Here is a 16880-nt window from a genome sequence, read left to right as displayed (position 1 = left end):
AGACGTACCTGACTCATACAATAATAGTTGGTGGTAACTTCAATTTACCCTCGATATGTTGGCAAAAATACATGTTTAATTCCGGAGGTACGCATAAAATATCATCCGAAATTGTGCTAAACCTTTTCTCTGAAAATTATTTCGAGCAGTTAGTTCATGCAAAACCGATATAGGGATTAGTGAACACAAGGTTGTCATAGCGAGATTGAATATTGTAATCCCTAAATCCTCGAAAAATATACCTATTCAAAAAAGCAGATAAAAATTCACTTGACGCCTTCCTGAGAGACAATCTCCACTCATTCCAAATTAATAATATAAGTGTAGACCAGATATGGCTTAAATTCAAAGAAATAGTATCGGCAGCAATTGAGAGGTTTATACCAAATAAACTAACAAATGACGGAGGTGATCCTCCTTGGTACACAAAACGGGTTAGAACACTGTTGCAGAAACAACGAAACAAACATGCCAGATTTAAACAGATGCAAAATCCCCAAGATTGGCGATCCTTTACAGAAGCTCGAAACTTAGCGCGGAGTTCAATGCGAGACGTCTACAACAGTTTCCACAACAAAACTTTGCCTCGTAACCTGGCAGAAAATCCAAAGAGATTCTGGTTGTATGTGAAGTATGTTAGCGGCAAGAAACAATCAATGCCTTCTCTGCACGACAACAATGGAGATTCTACCGAAGACAGTGTTGCCAAAGCAGATTTACTAAACACAGCCTTCCGAAACGCCTTCACAAAAGGAGACTAAGTAAATATTCCAGAATTCGAATCGAGAACAGCTGCCAACATGAGTAACATAGAAATAAATATCCTCGGAGTAGTGAAGCAACTCAAACCACTTAATAAAAGCAGGTCCTCTTGTCCAGACTGTATACCAATTAGGTTCCTTTCGGAGTATGCCGATGCATTAGCTCCATACTTAACAATCGTATACAACCGTTCGCTCGAGGAAAGATCCGTACCCAAAGACTGGAATGTTGCAAAGGTCACACCAATATTCAAGAAAGGTAGTAGGAGTAATCCACTAAATTACAATCCCATATCGTTAACGTCGATATGCAGCAGGATTTTAGAACATATATTGTGTTCGAACATTATGAATTACCTCGAAGGAAACGGTCTATTGACACACAGTCAACATGGGTTTAGAAAACATCGTTCCTGTGAAACACAACTAGCTCTTTATTCACATGAAGTACTGAGTGTTATTGACAAGGGATTTCAGATCGATTCCATGTTCCTGGATTTCCAGAAGGCTTTTGACACTGTACCACGCAAGCGGCTCGTACTAAAATTGCGTACTTATGGAACATCGTCTCAGTTATGTGACTGGATTTGCGATTTCCTGTCAGAGTTCGTAGTAATTGACGGAAAGTCATCAAGTAGAACAGAAGTTTGATTTGCTGGCAGCTGAGCTGGAAGCAACTACTAAACGTGAGGGATTTCATGCAGGATATTGAATAGGCTTTTTCCACCATGCTTACAGGCATGTCCAAAGTTTGGGCACTTCCCCATGCACAGCATGTTGTGTTTGTACGCCACCCAAGGTACTGTTATAGGCCCTTTGCTCTTCCTTATTGATATAAACAATTTGGGAGACAATCTGAGCAGCCGTCTTCAGTTGTTTGCAGATGACGCTGTCGTTTATCGACTAATAAAGTCATCAGAAGATCAAAACAATTTAGAAAAAATATCTGAATGGTGCGAAAAGTCTCAGTTATGTGACTGGATTTGCGATTTCCTGTCAGAGTTCGTAGTAATTGACGGAAAGTCATCAAGTAGAACAGAATCCACAGGAGTATTAAAAGGAACTCGTTAAACTTCGTTTACACGATAAATCTGCCTAATCTAAAAGCCGTAAATTCAACTTAATACCTAGGTATTACAATTACGAACAACTTAAATTGGAAGGAACACACAGAAAATGTTGTGGGGAAGGTTAACCAAAGACTGAGTTTTATTGCCAGGACACTTAGAAAATGTAACAGACCTACTAAGGAGACTGCCTACACTATGTTTGTCCGTCCTCATTTAGAATACTGCCGCGCGGTGTGGGATCCTTACCAGTTAGGACTGACATAGCACATCGAAAAAGTTCAAAGAAAGGCAGCATGTTTTGTATTATCGCGAAATATGGGAGAGAGAGTCACAGAAATGATACAGGATTTGGGCTGAACATCATTTAAAGAAAGGCGTTTTTCGTTGTGACGGAATCTTCTCACGAAATTCCAATCACCATGATAAAATAAGGGAAATCAGAGCTCGTATGTAAAGATATAGGTGTTCATTCTTTCCACGCGCTATACGAGATTGGAATAATAGAGAATTGTGAAGGTGGTTTGATGAACCCTCTGCCAGGCACTTAATTGTGATTTGCAGAGTATCCATGTAGAAGTAGATGTAGAAAGAGAAACACTAAAAAATGTGAAGAGCACCGGACCATCAGTCTAATTTCTCATGCAGCTAAAGTCTTGCTGAGAGTGTTGAATAGAAGACTATAGGGCAAGCTGGATAGAGGGAATGCAGAGGAGCAGTTCGGATTTAGAAGAGGAAAAGGAAAAAGAGATGCTATTGGCCTGTTAAGAACTATAGGGGAAAGATATATAGAAAAAGGTAGAGAAATCTCTGCTGTTTCTATAGATTTAGAAAAGGCTTTTGACAGAGTTCAGTGGAACAAGCTGATAGATATTTTGAAGAGGAAAGGAGTAGATTGGAAAGAGAGACGACTGATACAGAATCTATATTTACACCAGAAAGTAAGGACAAGGATTGGAAATGAAATGTCAGAAAGAAGCAGCATTGGACGAGGTGTTAGACAAGGTTGTTGCCTTTCCCCATTGTTGTTTAACGTATACCTTGATGAGATGATTGCGAAAAGCTTGGATGGGAAAAGAGAATAGAATGTATAAGATTTGCTGATGACATGGTATTAGTGGCAGAAAGAGAGCGGACAGTGAATAACATGCTGAAAGATCTGAATGAAGTTTGTGTGGAATATGGGATGCAAATGAACACAGCAAAAACAAAGAGTGTGGTCATCAGTACAAGACGCAGACTGTCCAATATTAAAATAGGACAATCTACCATTAGCCAAGTTAGTGCATTTAAATATCTTGGAAGCACAATAACTGAAGACTTGAGATGTCACCAGGAGGTGAAAACTCGAATTTCCATAGTGAGGGAGGCATTCTACAGAAAGAGGAGACACTTATGTGGCAAATTAGATAAAGGACTAAGGAAAAGGCTTGGCAAATGTTTTGTCTGGAGTGTGGCACTATATGGGGCAGAAACATGGACGCTGAGACGAAAGGATGAAAAAAGGTTAGAAGCATTTGAGATGTGGATGTGGAGGAGAATGGAGAGAATAAGCTGGATGGAAAGAGTGAGTAATGAAAGAGTATTGGAAAGGGTTGGTGAGAGATGATGTCTGTTGAAGGTTCTAAGAGAAAGGAAAAAGAACTGGTTGGGACATTCATTGAGAAGGGAGTGCTTGCTAGCAGATGCTTTGGGAGGATTGGTTTGTGGGAGAAGACTGAGAGGAAGAAGGAGATACAAGATGATAGACGACATAAGGGGAAGAGGAAACTAAGCAGACCTGAAGAGGGTGGCAGAAGACCGGATAGCCTGGAGAACTACCATGTGAAAACCTGCCTTTTGGCAGAACACTGATGATGATGATGTACTGAGTCATTTACTGTTGGATCACTACCGATTTCATGGCACTAAAAGCCCCATCTTCAGGTGAACATATGACTAAAACATTAGAGTGGAAAAGTTCAGAACCTTTTTACCCAACATTCATTGTCCGTCAGAACAAAACACTGCTAAAAGGCAGTAGGTCATAGAATAAAACAGCCAGATTCCAATATAGTGGATGGGCCCGCTCCTCCGATCTATATGGAACCACGTCCTCCCCTTACACATTTTAAAGACCTTTTTACATTAACTGTCCAGGTCATCTACATTGCTTTCCTCTGGTAGAGCTTCCATGTCTCCACAATGAGACTGCGAAAAGTGTTACAATGTTTCGATCAACATGTGTATGAAGGGCATTTTATCGATTATGAAATTATGTAAGTCACAATTAAATCGCAACTTGAGCGCAAAAATTTGTGACACTGTCCAGACTGCTGACTGTTTGTACCAAATAAAAACTGTCTTCAGCACATCAAAAATAATTAAATAATTCTGAAAATTTGTTTTGTTTGGATCATTGCTGTTGAGAAATGTGAAACCAAGTCGTATGCAGTGAGACTACATTGCCATTTAAGTATATGGAGCATTCAGTTTCCCCCTCCTCAATTGCACACAGTGTGGTGTGGCAGTGGGAGAAGTGTGCAGCCAGGCCAGCACTGGCACATGAGCCAAGGCACTGCTTGCGAGCCAGATTCTTGGCTGCTCCTGACTTTGGTAATGTGGTATAGTGATTAAACAGGTCATCCTGATAGAGACATTCTGTGGTTTTCCTAAGGCATATCAGGTGAATGATAGGACTGGTTTCCTCAACAAGGCAAAGCTATATGTCTACCCATGCCTAACGAAGTTAGTGCTCCACCTTCATTTAGAAAACTTTGCAGAATGCTTAACTTTTTACCTTTCTTTGTGGGTAAATTTGAAGAAATGCTTCCAGTAGGAGAGGGTCATAGATTAAATTTGTTATACTTCCCTCATAGGTATATCTGGCATCTGAACTGTTTATGCAGTGGCACTGGTTGACCTACTGAGTCTGTTAATTTGGCACTGTGTAATGCTCTCTCCTCCATAGTGGTGTCTAAAAGATAGATTTAGAGATTTCACACTGCAGTCAGTAAACAGTCAAGGAAAACAGTATAACAAGGAGTCAGTGACCCAAGTTCAATAACTTATATATACCGCTTACTTTTGCCATGCACTATGAGTAGTACTACATCTCTCTCTCTCTCTCTCTCTCTCTCTCTCTCTCTCTCTCTCACACACACACACACACACACACACACAGAACAGAAACCACTTCACAAAACAAAAAGTTACAATGGCAACAAGACAGAGAATTAGTGTTTTTTAATGACTCATTAAGTTCTTCTAACTTATATTACTTTGATATTCCATGAAAATATTTCGGTGTAATTTGCAAGGCTTATACCACGAGGACACAAACCTTTCTGCAAATGGAATACATTCATTGTCTGGATACAGATATAGTGCATAGTACTCAATAAGTGGAGCTAGACGATTACACCAGTGGTTTATGGCTTCTTTCCCATGTCTATATAACATGACATGAAAATGCATAATTCATTTCTGAGGATGTTCAGTTTATTTCCATGGTAAATGTAATAATGTATTGACTGCAAACCAGAGAGCTTAACTTCTTTTGGCACAGGTAAGATTAATGACAATTTCTACTGCTATTACGTATGTGTGATGACTGATGTGGAAGGCATGACTTTAGAAAGGTACAAAATACACTGGTGTCCAGAATTAAAGCAACAAACCGAAATTTTGCAAGGTTGCGTTTATTTTGCCACAAAACAATAAAATCAGGTGATAGTAAAGTAGAAACAGTATAAAGAATACAGAACGTGAACAGCTGCAACATGCATAACAACAGAGAAAAATATTCTTCAGTTTTTCCAACTTAACAGATTTACATACACATTCCAACAACTGGTTAGTGCACTCAGTACGGAGTGCAACCACCTCTTGCAGCAATACAGGCCTGACAAATGATGGGGCATGCTGTGAATGATGTCATCAGCCTCATCTTGAGGCAATAATGGCCATTCTTCCTGCAGCTGCTCGCAAGTCTGGGAGAGTGGTTGGTGGATGCTGTGTGATGCAACACATCTCCCTTGTGCATCCCATACACACTCTATGGAATTCAAACTGGGAGAGTGAGCAGACCACGCCATGCGTGCAATATCTTCCATTTCCAAAAAAACATCAACCATGTGTGCTCTATAAGGTCGAGCATTATTATCCAGCAATATGAAGTCTAGGGCCACAGCACCTTGCAACAACTCCACATGAGGTCCCAAGATCTCGTCACAATACTTGACAGCAATTAAACCTTGCTGATTTAACCATACAGTTTCATGAAGAAGTGTTAGAGTGGTCAACATCATCCCTGCCCACACCATTAGGGATCATCCGTGATATCAGTCTCTTTCCACAATGATTGGGTTCCAAAATTGTGTTCCACATTCCCTACAGATGCAAATTCATCTAGAATAATTGTCCAGACCAAATCGAGACTCATCTGTGAAAAGAACCATATGCCTGCAGTTTGACCTCCAGGTGGTATGTTGACAACTCCACTCTAGCTTCCTTCTGTGGAGAACATCAGACGTACACATACAGCAGGTCTCTGACAGTAAAGGCCACTCTGCCAAAGCCTTCTGGGCATCGTTTGCCTCGCAACATGTCCAGTGGATGCTGCAAAGTCAGATGCCAGTTGCTGTGCAGTACTAAGGCAGCCAAATAATGATTCTCTCTTTCTGATGTTACATGTGGCCGGCTCCGCCCTGGTCTGAGGGATATAGTTTCTCTTCCCCTGGCCCACGACTGCCAAAAGCCTTCTCTGTGCCATATTGTATCATCTTTGACTGTGCACACAGCAATTGTGGATGTGGGACAGCCAAGTAAACACTATCCCATTTGATAGGTGCCCTGGCGTAGTTGTTGGCATGGTTGTCCATTGACCAGAATGCCATCTTCCGTGCAAGACATGATCATATGGACATCGGTTGTCAGTTTGTAAGATTATACCATGAGTTAGACGCAGGACAGGGAAACTGGATTGATGTTTTAATTTTGGACACCAGTGTAATTTAATTAATTCTTGATGGAATGGGTATTCTTCATTGCAGTTTCCAAGCTATTCTTTAGTAAGAGGAGCATCTGTACCACAGTAGTAGCATAAAATACCAAAGGATACTTTGCAGGTGAAATAACTTTACCATTATGAAAAAAATGTTCTCTGTAATGTAATGATTCCACCGGCTGAAAAATTCAACACTGCAATTAACTTGTTTGCACACTAGCATAACTTTAATGCAAATTAAAAAGCTATTGGATACCTTCATAACAGAACACAATGATGGAAGCAGAAGAAATGAATTAAAGTTTGTGCCACAGCTGCAACTTGAACCTGGGTCGTCTTGCTCACTAGGCAGAAATGCTAACCATTATACCACCACAGCACTATGGTCAACATTGCTGCACGAAATACGCAAGTCGAGTGCCCTCCCCAACACAAACTCCAATTCACATCTTCAGCTTATTTTCAACCTACATGGTGTAATGGTTAGCATTTCTGCCTAGTGAGCAAGAAAACCTGGGTTTGAGTCCCGGCTGTGGCACAAATTTTAATTCATTTCTTCTTCTTCCACCATTATCATAGATAATGATGAGACTTAAATGTCTTGGGGGGAAAATTGCATTATAAGATCTAGAATGTAAAGAATTGTTTATGATAACTACGTTATCATGAGCATTTTCATTTGAGCAAGTGGGGCCTATATGGGCGGGAGTGGAGAAGACAAAGTGCTTGACGTCTTAATTGGCATCTAATTTTATTGTTTTCTTGTGGAATAACGTATCACCGGAAGGCATCTTGAGAGCATGCATGGTCTGGGACTTCAAAGTAAATGTGGATAGAATGGTATCAAGAAACTGGAGGATTCATTTCGGCATGCAAGAACATGGACTTAAGAATTTACAAGACTGGTCCAGAACAATTAACTGATTACATTATTACTGCGTATCAGTTTTCAATATAGTGTATTCAAAATGTACTACTTCTTATTCTGCATTCCTGGGTTCAGTGAAGTGCCAGCTTTGGGTCAGATTAGCAATAAATATACAGTCATTTGGATAGCCTCACTTTTTCTGAATATGTAAGTTGTAACACCAAAATTTTAAGAGCTGCAAGACATGATGCACTGAAAACATTTACCAAAGTGAGTGTGTTTGTGGCTGAACGCCTTTCTGTCGACAGTCATATGGACACTACTCATCATATTCATGATTAATACTGTGAAAATTTAAGACCTATTAAAACTACCCAGAGCATAGCCTTTCAATGAAGACGACTTACTGAGCTATCCAAGTGCCTGTACTCATTTCTTATGTTTCATACTATATAGTCACTCCCCTTCATACCTTTATTGACTCACTCACCCTTGGAAGAAAGTATCTGCAGAGAAATTGGTTAGCTGCAGCATAGTGTTTATTTGCAGAGTGAATCTTTCCCCCAGTAGCATAATGTATGCTGTAGCGATTAGGGATAACAATGTCTCAAGTACATATATCTTTCAGGATTAAAGAAGAAGACCTCTTTTTGCATGCCCTTCCTGGCCAACCTTAAGTATACTGAAAATAACTTCCATACTACTTTTATCCTGTTATTTCACTGACAATAAGATACCACACAACATGCTTTAAACCAGTTTTCAATTTTTGACACACTGGAAATATTTTTTGTGGGCCGTGTTGCATGTATTTTTAATATACAAACATGGAAACGCCACAGTACTTGTGTCACGTTTGAATCTTTTATGGCTGAACACATCACTTTTTCCTGTGCTACACTAAGGCTGAGAGATGGATACGACAAATCGTATTACTTTTATGAATGATACTGTCATTTTCCAACTGTGATTGATTCCTCACAACACTCTATAAGAAAGTAAACTTACTGTGGCACTTATCAGTAACTTCAACTGTTTAACGAGCTGTCTAGAGAGGATACCACACCTTGTTTACACACTTCTGTGCAACAAACACTCTTTGCCACAGTGGCTGAAAATGGGAAAAGTAAATTATCTTTCCAGCTTTCATAGCCAAAATTTGATATCTGTAAAACACAAATTGCAGAGCTTACTTGGGCAATTAAGATCTGTAATACATGACTTTTAGTTCAGGATTTTATAAATATGAACACTTAAGAAATTAAAATATTCTGTTCAATTTCTTGATTTACCCTTTGTCCATTATTTCTAAAGGTCATTGTATAATTTATCAAACTGAGAAAAGGCGTTCTGGAAAGCCTTGAGTATCTCTCTCCACTGGAATCAAGGTTTTGTTAGCAAAATGCGGAACCCTGAGAATCGCAGCACGTCTCTCGACTTTACATCTCTGTAAATGAGTTTTGACCAACACAAAGGCATGAGACAGATTTTCTGACAGGTCATCATGAAATCTCCAGCACTGACAATATTGAGCATTAATGGAGGAGGCTCAAGAGCATTGCCCCATCAATATTGTGAGGGATACCCACCATGGTTCGACAACCATATTAGGAAGCTGCTACGAAAGCAAATAGAAATCCACTGCAGATTTAAACATAACCAAAGCCTCTCAGATAAACAAAATTTAAACAAAGCCAAAATTAATATAAGGAGGCTATGTATGAAGTGCTCAACAAATATAAAAGTAAAACTGTAGTTACCAACTTAACAAATTCATAAGTAGTTCTGGTCTTCACACACAGACACAGAGTAATCATAATTGACGTGGAATAGAGAACGACACAGAAAAGGTCAAAATACTAAATGTCTTTTTCCAGAACTATATCACACACGATCATACTGCAGTTCCCCCTTGAAATTGTAGCACAATTAACATCATAACACATACCAAAATAAGTGACCAAAGGATTGAAAAGCAAATTAAATCACTCAACAGGGCAAAGGCCTGAATCTGATGGAATGCCAGTTCGATTCTGCATAGAGTGTGAGAGAACTTGCCCCTCTTCTGGCAGCAGTGTACTGTAGGTCTCGAGAGGAGCAAAGTGTTACTAATGATCGGAAAAAAAAGCACAGGTTATTCCCATTATCAAGCAGAGTTGTTGAACATATCTAAAAACAAAGATGATGTGACTTACCGAACGAAAGTGCTGGCAGGTCGATAGACACACAAACACACACACACACACAAAATTCAAGCTTTCGCAACAAACGGTTGCTTCATCTGGAAAGAGGGAAGGAGAGGGAAAGACGAAAGGATGTGGGTTTTAAGGGAGAGGGTAAGGAGTCATTCCAATCCTGGGAGCAGAAAGACTTACCTTAGGGGGAAAAAAAGGACAGGTATACACTCGTACACACACACATATCCATCTGCACATACAGACACAAGCAGACATTTGTAAAGGCTGGTAGATACTGTTTTCCTCGACTTCCAAAACACATTTGATACAGTTCCACAAGGCTGCCTAATGTAAACATGATCCTATGGCATATCAAAATAACTGTGTGCATGGACAGAACAGTTTCTAGAACACAGAACATAACATGTCATTCTGAACACAGAGGAGTCTTCAGGCGTAAAAGTAATTTTGGCCATGCTCCAGGGGAATGTTACAGGGCCATTACTTTTCACAATATACAGGGTACACATAATTCAAGTTCCAGTTCCAAAACACTGCTCAGAATGACGTCAGATTTGAACTGCATATTATTAACACTGGGGAAAATGTCATGGAAAAAAAAAAAAAATTAAGAAAAATTTTATCAATAGATGGCACTGTAACCGTCAGAATGTGCACACCAACAGACAGGTGGCACTTGAGTGTTCCTCAGTTTGTGTCTGAGATGCGCAACACGACTGTCTCCAAGAAGGACACTGGAGCTGTTGGTAAAGCTCTTTCACAAGAATGATGACTGTATGCCAGTGGCCCTGCAGATCCAATGTGTGCTAGGAGCCTGGAAAGATTACAAAATTTGGATAGACGTTTCTATGAAGTGCAGTGGGGCAGAGGAAGGAAAACAGTTGATGTGATGTCTGTCGAACATTTGGCCACAGCACCACAAGAGGGATCGAGTGGTGGCGTGCAAACACAACATGCTGTGCATGGGGAAGTGCCCAAACTTTGGACATGCCTGCAAGCATGGTGGAAAAAGCCTATTCAATATCCTGCATGAAATCCCTCACGTTTAGTAGTTGCTTCCAGCAAATCAAACTTTTGTTCTGGAATTTCTTGCTCACCAGAAGTGGACAATGAATGGCCATGGAACATGCTGTGGACAGACGAAGTCTATTTCCATCTCCAAGGACATGCCAATATGCAGAATATGTGCACTGGAAAATCTACATGCACATCAGCAAGTATCACTTCATTCTGCAATGGCAAATGTGTGGTGTGGGTTCATGGCACCATTTATCTTAGGGCTGTATTTTTTCGAGGAGATGGGTCTTGCTGGTCCTGTTACCTGTAGTCACAGGTAAAAACTATGAGAGCCTTTTGTGCACCACTGTCATGTAGATCCTTTAACAGCGTGGACATATGGGCAGAATAATTTTTAAGCAAGATGATTCTCCTCTACATATTGCACAGCCAGTGAAGCAGCTGCTGCAGAGGCATTTAGGAAATGCTAAAATTATCAGCCATCATTTCCGTACAGCATGCCTGTCAAGGTCGTGCAATTTCTCACTTTGGGGTTATCTGAAAGATGGGTTCAGTGCTCCATTTATGAATTGAGCTGAATTGAAGGCATGTGCCGTGCAGCCCATTCTGACTGTGCCACCCGAGACTAGTCACACACATTGAACGGTATGAATGGTGAAATGTGCAACACAAACCACAGCTGTCATATTGTGATTCATCTGTCGTTTGTAGCTGACCCCATTTACATTCAGATACTTACTGCATCCCCACAGGTAAAATTTTTGCTATATTTTTATTGTTCCATGACGTATCCCCTAGCATCAATAATATGTTGCTCAAATTTGGCATCATTCTGAGCAGTAGTTCTCTTTATACAGTGTTTCGAAACTGGAACTTTAATTATGGACAACCCATATATAAATGACCTAGTAGATAACATCTGAAGTTCCTTGAGTCTTTTCGCGGATGCTGTTGTATACAGAGAAGTTGTAACAGTAGACAATTACAGTGAAATGCAAGAAGACTTACAGAGGATCGATGTTTGGTGCAGGAAGTGGCAACTGAGCCTCAACGTAAAGAAATGTAATATATTGTGAATACACAGGCAAAAAGACAATTTATTGTATGATTACAAAATTGCAGATCAATCACTTGAAGTAGTTACCCCCAAAAAATATCTAAGAGTATGTGTGTGGAGCAATCTGAAGTGGAACAACCACATAAAATTAATTGCGAAGAAACTCACCATATAGCGGAGATGCTGAGTTGCAGAAAGGTACAACAAAAAGACTGTCGGAAAGTTAGCTTTCAGTCATCCTTTGTCAAAAGTATACAGCATACACAAATACACACACTCACGAAAACACAACTCTCACATACATGACCACAGACTCTGGTAGCTAGAGCCGGACTGCAAGCAGCAGGGCATTATGGGAGAGGCAACCAGGTGGGGGTAAGTAGGGGGCTGGGGCAGGGAGAGGAATGGGCAGCAGGGTAAGGGGTTGGAGGTGGTAAAGTGCTGCTTGGAGCATGCAGGGACGAGGTGGACAGTGGGGCAGCTGGGTTCAGTTTGGAGGTTAGATAGGGAGCGGGTGAGAGGAGGGAGTTAGCGAAAACGAGAGAAGTAAAAAGACTGGGTGGGTTGGTGGATCAGAGGGCTGTTTAGTGCTGGAATGGGTACTGGAAAGGGGCTAGATGGATAAGGACAATGACTAATGAAGGTTGAGGCCAGGAGGGTTACAGAAACATAGAATATATTGCAGGGAGAGTTCCCATCTGTGCAATTCAGAAAAGCTGGTGTTGGTGGGAGGATCCAGTGGCACAGGCTGTGAAGCAGTCATTGAAATGAGGGATGTTGTGTTGGGCGCCCTGCTCAACAACATTGCAGTCCTGTTGTTTCTTGGCTACAGTTTGTTGGTGGCCATTCATGTGGACAGACAGCTTGTCAGTTGTCATGCCCATGTAGAATGCAGCTCAGTGATTGCAGCTAGCTTGTAGATCACATGACTGATTTCACAGGTAGCCCTGTGACAGGACTGGAGTAGGTAATGATGGGAGGATTTATGGTGTATGGGGCCAGTCTTGCATGTAGGTCTATTACAGGGATATGAGCCACGAGATAAGGGGCTGGGAGTAGGGATCGTATAGGGTTGGATGAGGATATTGTGTAGATTGGGGGGGGGGGGGGGGGGCAGAATACCACTCTGGGAGGAGTGGGGAGGTAGTCAAAACCCTAGCGGAGAATGTAATCCAGTTGCTTCGGTCCTGGGTGATACTGAGTCATGAGGGGAGTGTTCCTCTGTGGCTGAATGGTGGGGCTTTGGGAGGTGTTGGGTGGCTGGTAAGATAAGGCAGAGGAGATATTTTTTGTACAAGGTTGGGAGGGTAATTATGATCTGTAAAGGCCTCAGTGAGACCCTCGGTATGTTTTGAGAGGGTCCGCTCATCACTGCTGATACAATGGCCACAGGTGGCTTGGCTGTATGCAAGGGACTTCTTGGTACAGAATGGGTGGCAGCTTTTGAAGTGGAGGTGGTGCAGGTGGTTGGTAATGGACAGAGCTACTAATAGCAATCTTTGAGATGGAGGTCAACATTGAGGAACATAGCTTGATTGGTTGAGTAGGACCAGGTGAAGGGAATGGGGGAGAAGTTGTTGAGGTTCTGGAGGAATGTGGATAGGGTGTCCTCACCCTCAACCCAGATCATGAATATGTCATCAATGAATCTGAACCAGATGAGAGGTTTGGGAATCTGGGTGTTTAGGAAGGATTCCTCTAGATGGCCCATGAATAGGTTGGCATAGGATGGTGCCTTGTGGGTGACCATAGCCGTACCCCGGATTTGTTTGTAGGTAATGCCTTCAAAGGAGAAGTAATTGTGGATGAGGCTATAGTTGGTCAAGGTGACAAGGAAGGAGGTGGTTGGCTTGTAATCCATCAGGCACTGGGAGAGGCAGTGTTCAATAGCAGTAAGGTCAGGGGCATTAGGGATGTTACTGTAAAGGAAGCTGGCATCAACAGCGATGAGCAGCGCACTGTGTGCTAAATGGACAGGAACTGTAGAGAGTTGGTGGAGAATATGTTTGGTTCCTTTTGTGTTGGAGGGTAGGTTGTGGGTAATGGGCTGAAAGTGTTTGTCTATGAGAGCAGAGATTCTCTCAGTGAGGGCACAGTAACCACCAACAACGGGACATGCTGGGTGGTTGGGTTTATGGACTTTAGGAAGCATGTAAGAAGGTAGGAGTGCAGGGAATGGTAGGGGTGAGGAGAGAGATGGACCCCGGGAGAAGTTCTGGGATGGGCCTAATAAATTGGGAAGAGACTGGAAATCCTGCTGGATTTCTGCATTGGGGTCACTATGGCAGGATTTGTAGGTGGGTGAACCTGACAGCAGGTTGAGTCCGTCTGTCAGGTAGTCCCTGCGGTTCAAAACAATAGTGGTGGAACCTTAGTCAGTATGTAGGATTATAAGGTTGGGATCAGTTTTTAGGTGGTGGACTGCAGATCGTTTTGCAGATGTAAGGTTAGTTTGCATGTTGAGGGATTTGGGGAACGATGGTGAAACAAGGCTCAAGGTTAAGAAATTCTGGAGAGTTAACTGGGGTGATTTGGGGGGCAGTGGGAGTGGATCATGGGTGGATGGAGGAGTGAGCTAAGTCACACGGGGTTCATAATTGGTCTTTGGTTGAGTCTGATTGGTAGGGTTGGTGGCGAAAATGCGTTTCCACCGTAGGAACCGGGAGACGGAGAGAAGGTCCTTAACAAGTTTTGCATGATTGAATTTGCGGTGGGACAAAAGGAGAGGCCTTTGGAAAGGACTGATACTTCTGCGGGGCTAAGGTCTTTGAAGGAAAGGTTCATGGCTGTGTTTCGGGTCTGTTTAGATTCTGTGATGGTGGTGGGAGGGAATTTTGGAGAATGGGGTAAGTGTAGTAAGTCTCTGAGATAGGGTTTGTCAGCTATGAGGGGATGTGGGGGAGGTTTAGAGGTTGTTGTAGAGGTGGTAATCCAAGGCTGGAGTAGGAAGTGAGCCGGTTGGAGAATTTTTTAAGATGGTGTTGTGCATGTTGCTCTAGTTCCTGGAAGGTAAGAGTTTCAGTGTGTGTTATGTGATCCAATTTGGGTTTGGGTTTGCACAGGAGAATTTGACAGATGGAAAGAATTGCAAGGAGGTTTGGGCCTGATGATCTGGTTTTGCAGGACTATGTTTGTGAGGACTGGTGGTATTCTGCTGCTCACCGAACCTACACAGTATCCTCCTCCATCCCTACACAACCCCTGCTCCCAGCCCCTTACCTCACAGCTCATATCCCTGTAATAGACCTAAAAGACTTGTCCCATACATCTTTCCACCACAACCTACTCCAGTCCTGTCACAAACATTACCTATCCCATCAAAGGCAGGGCTACCTGTGAAACAGGCCAAGCTGCAAGCACTGTTCTGCATTCTACGTGGGCATGACAACCAACAAGCCGTCTGTCTGCATGAATGGCTACCAACAAACTGTGGCCAAGAAACAACTGGACCAGCCTGTTGCTGAGCACGCCGCCCAACATCATGTCCTTCATTTGAATGATTCATTCACAGCCTGTGCCATCTGGATCCTTCCCACAAATACCAGCTTTTTTGATTTGCACAGGAGGGAACTCTCTCTGCAATACACCCTACGTTTCTGTAACCCTTCTGACCTCAACCTTCATTAGTCATTGTCCTTATCCATCTAGCCCCAGACTGAGATTCACTGGAAGAATCCTTACGAAATGTAGTCTATCAACAAAGGAAGTAACTTACAAGGCACTCTGAATATTCCTCATCACTAAGGCGTCTGTAAAATATAGGACTGAAAGAAGAAATAGAGAACATTCAAGGAAGCACAGCATGTTTTATTACAGGTTCATTTAGTAAGCAGGAAAGCATCACAGAGACGCTCAGCCAACTCTAGCTGCAGGCACTGCAAGAGAGGCATGATGCATCATGTTATGGTTTACTGTTAAAGTTCCAAGGGCTTATATTCCTAGGAAGCATCAATCAATATATTGCTTCATCCAATGTATACCTCACAAAGAGTCCATGAAGATAAAATGAGAGAGATTCAAGCCCACCCAGATCAGACCATATATGACGAACAGGAAAAGTGACACCAGTACACAAAATACCCTCTCCCACACACTGTAAGCTGGCTTTTGCAGTGTAAATGTAGATGTAGAATGTGAGAAAACAAAATCAAGTATAGGTGACATCTTTGCATAGTCACATGGCAAAGAATAAGCTTTCTTCAGTCATAGGAATTCATTTCTTGAATGTGTGGTAAAATGCAATGAATGACACAAATAATTGAAAACACTGTAAAACTAAGCACTGAAAGGATGAAAGTTCCCAGAGAAATGTCGCTTTCTCCTGACAAGGGGACTACATGGCAATCTGATTTTCGTAGTTGTTTATATTTATGGTACTTGAAATTCAGAACTCATATATACGTCTCCCAAAGCAGTCTGAAGGAATACTCAAAAATAAAATACTCGAGAAAGTAGACTTATAAGTTTTCTGATTATTTTTAATATATTGCATTAAGCTAGAGTTCTTTCGACAAGCAACAAGTTTATGTGGTAGACTGGTCGCCTGACGCATGGGGGTTTGGGATCAAATCCCAGTGGAATCAAATTTTTTGAACAAAAATTTATGTTCCATGTTCTTTTAAATGAAGCTTGGAATACAAATTTTTAATTTTTCCAATTAGCGATTAACAATACTTCATAAAATATCAGTAAGTAAGAATTTTTGTTTGCAAAACCTGGATTTTTGTGTGAAATATGTAGTTAGGAATATGTGCATCTTCATAAAACTGACAATTAGAAGTGTTAACTAGCACATATTAGGTGAACTTTATGTTTGAATGATGTACATAGTTGAACTGAACAGAGAAAAAACAAAAACAATGATGACTGAAATGAGACTTGATCTAGCAATTATATCCTCTACACTTTACATATTCTATGCTTCA

The sequence above is a fragment of the Schistocerca nitens genome, chromosome 2 (genome assembly GCF_023898315.1).
Source record: "Schistocerca nitens isolate TAMUIC-IGC-003100 chromosome 2, iqSchNite1.1, whole genome shotgun sequence".
Taxonomy (NCBI): Eukaryota; Metazoa; Arthropoda; class Insecta; order Orthoptera; family Acrididae; genus Schistocerca; species Schistocerca nitens.
The sequence above is the reverse complement of the archived record's forward strand: the minus strand, read 5'-3'. Positions refer to the sequence as shown.